We start from the raw sequence: 3,059 nt of genomic DNA, 5'->3' as shown, positions 1-3,059 counted from the left end.
AAGGGAGGTACTGATCCACCCCCCACCCCACACACCTTTCTCTACCTGGCTTCATCTTGTTTTCTTAAATCACAACTTCTGCAACCCTGTCTCCATTCTTTGCTTTGTCTGTTTTTTCCCAAGGGAAGGAGAGCAGCCTTGTCCCTGGGATGCTCAGACAAACAAAGGAGCTGCTTCAAGCCAGCTACCCCTCCCTCAGTAATCCCAGTGGAATCACAGCCTCCATGGTGGGTTGGGTTATTGTTTTTAATGCCAGTGTGAAATAAATTGAAAAATTACCCATAAAATACAGGTTTTCAGCAGCTGGCCTGAAATTTCTTTCCATAAACAAACAAGTTTAAAGAAATGCCTTAATGCCACCGCCAACTCCTCCCCTAGGCTTTTTTGTCCGTCCCTGGGTAGGAGTGGGGTCTGCTGAGAGACTCAGCCTCCTGGGCGAAGGCAGGCTGCTGGGAGCCATGGGGGCATCTCTAGGCCCATCACTTACTTGTACTTTTCACCTCTGTCTGGCTGCTCTATGAAGAATCCCCCAGACTCATTCTCCACCCCTAGTTTCTGCACTGAGTGTAGACTTTGTAGTCAAACTTCTTGCATTTGAATCAGAGATTTCCTACATATTGAATGTGGCTTTAAGTGAATTACTTAACCAATCTCTGCCTCAGCTTTTCCCTCTGAAAAAAGAAATAATATTAGTATCTACTTCATAAGGTTGTTTGAGGATTAAATTAAATTTACATGAAACTCTTAGAACAGTGCCTGGCACAAGGCCATGCTGTGCTGTGTAACTGTTAGCTATTATTAGTTTTACAGGCGGAAGAGAAACTAGGAAAGAAGATGGAGTAGAAAGCTTAGTGACATTTGGGCTTTTCCACAATGAGCCTTCTTTGGGTTTTTTTGTGGGGTGTTCATAAAAACATCTGCCCAACACCATGCAGTTTGCAAAGCTTGCTGGCATTTGTTATTTCATTTGGCCTGACATTTAACTATGGAAAATTCGTGACAGAGGTTATGATTATCCCTAGCTTACAGAAGAGGAAACTGAGGCCTGGTAGGTAAACTGACTCACCCATGGTCTCAGGAATAGGTAGACTCTTTTTTTGGTGGTTTGAGGATTCAGGATGAATCTTGATCATGATAACAAACTGAACCCTAATTCTCATCATAGACTGAGCCCTGATCTTTCATCACACACTGAAATTTGACCCTGATCCTAGACCAACTCATAATCCTTGTCCCAGGTGGGGCTCTGACCCCATTCTTGATTGTAGACTGAACCCCAGACTAAACCATCATTTTGGTTTCAATCAGAACCCTGAATGTTGTTTCAAACAAGGCCCTGACTCCAACTTCATACTGAGCCATGATCCTGACCCTGTGGCATACTGAGCCCTGATCCTTGTTATAGACTGAGTCAGAATCCTGGTCCCATACTGACTCATGATCTTGGTTTCCCACAACGGGGCCTTTAATCTAGAACTCCACCTCCAGCTTTATCCTGGATCTGCTGCATCAACCCAGTTATCCATCTTCCCCAGGCTTCAGTTTATCACCCAGAAAATGGTAGAAAAGAAAACTTTTCTCAGCAGCCTTTGCAGAAGGCTCAGGTATCAGAGCAGGATTTACAGCCCCTTACAGGGAGCAAAATCTCATTTCCTCTCCTGTGTTTGCAAACCCCCAACCCCATCCTGGGACAGCCTCAAAGACCCAAGTCCTCCTGATACCAGAACGCTGAGGAATTTTATTGTTTGGGTGCTTTTCAGTTTTGATTATTTAAAATAGTCATTTATGGTTTTAGATTCGTAGCCATGGTCGGCTGGAGTAGGGATTTTCTTCCCCTGTGGTTGAAGTTATAACCCTCTTTCAAACAAAGGAAAAAATTTAAAAACAACAGTAAAAATATTTCCAAAGTATGTTCACAATCATGTTGATCTCTTGATAATTGGCTGGAGGAGAGAAGGGAGGGAAAAAGAGAAGTTTGCATAGTGAGAGGACAGCAGGTCTCTGCTGGGCTGGGGGTAGGGGTTTGGGAGCCAGCTTGGGCTCTGGGTCTACATCGGGGTGGCAATGGAGGTGCAGAGATGGAGAACTGAGTGCAGGAAGGTGGAGGAGAAAAGCCAAGGTTCAGGCTGACAAAGGTTTCCACTCTGGAGGAAGCCAAGACCTGGAGCCTCTTATTTGCTGTGCGCCCTTAACGCCGAGCCTCACTTTTCTCATCTATGACATGGAGACAATAACGCTTGTCCAGGGAGGACATTGGAGCTCAAAAGACAAGGTGGCTGCAAAGCACCCAGCACAAGGCCGCACACTGAGCAGGTGCAAGTAATAGTAGTTGCTGCTATTGTTGTTTGTATCCTTGTTTGTCAGCTGAGAGGCAATAGAGCTTCCTGGTACATGGAGGCCAGAGTCAGACTGCCTGGGTTCCAGGGCCAGGGCTTGTAACCTCAGGCAAGTTGCTGAACCTCTCTGAGCCTCAGTTTCTTCATCTGTAAAATGAGGATGGTAATCAAGTTGTTGTGTGGATTGAATGAGTTAATACATGGAAAGCACTGAGAACTGTGCCTGGCACATAGTAAGTGCCTAACAAGTGTTAGCTATTATTATTTGTTCAAAAATATTTCATGCATCCCTACTATGTGCAGCTTGCAGGATAGAAAAATTACTTTACATGAGGTGAAGTACAGAACCCTAAGCCCACACATTTTCTTGCCCCATCTCAATTCTGGCCATTAGCAGTTAATTAATTGATTAATCCATTAAATTTATTTATTACCAAATACCAACTGTGTGCCAGGAAGTAGTGAAAGTTAAAGACACAAAGCCCTCACAGCCCAGTGAGCAGACAGAAGGAAAGTGGGAGATCGCAACAAAGTTGAATAAATTCTAAAATCTAGGCATGTAGGAGGGGCTGTAGGAGTCCAGGGGAGGTGCTGGAGAGAGGCCGACAGGAACTGATGTCTGAGCCAAGTCCTGAAGGGCTCACAGGAGTTAAACACTCATTCATTCAACAAATATTTACTGAGTTGGTTGAGTCCACAGCCAAGGAAGACTCAACCAACAAC

This window comes from Pteropus alecto, unplaced genomic scaffold (assembly GCF_000325575.1).
Source record: "Pteropus alecto unplaced genomic scaffold, ASM32557v1 scaffold45, whole genome shotgun sequence".
Classification (NCBI taxonomy): domain Eukaryota; kingdom Metazoa; phylum Chordata; class Mammalia; order Chiroptera; family Pteropodidae; genus Pteropus; species Pteropus alecto.
The sequence above is the reverse complement of the archived record's forward strand: the minus strand, read 5'-3'. Positions refer to the sequence as shown.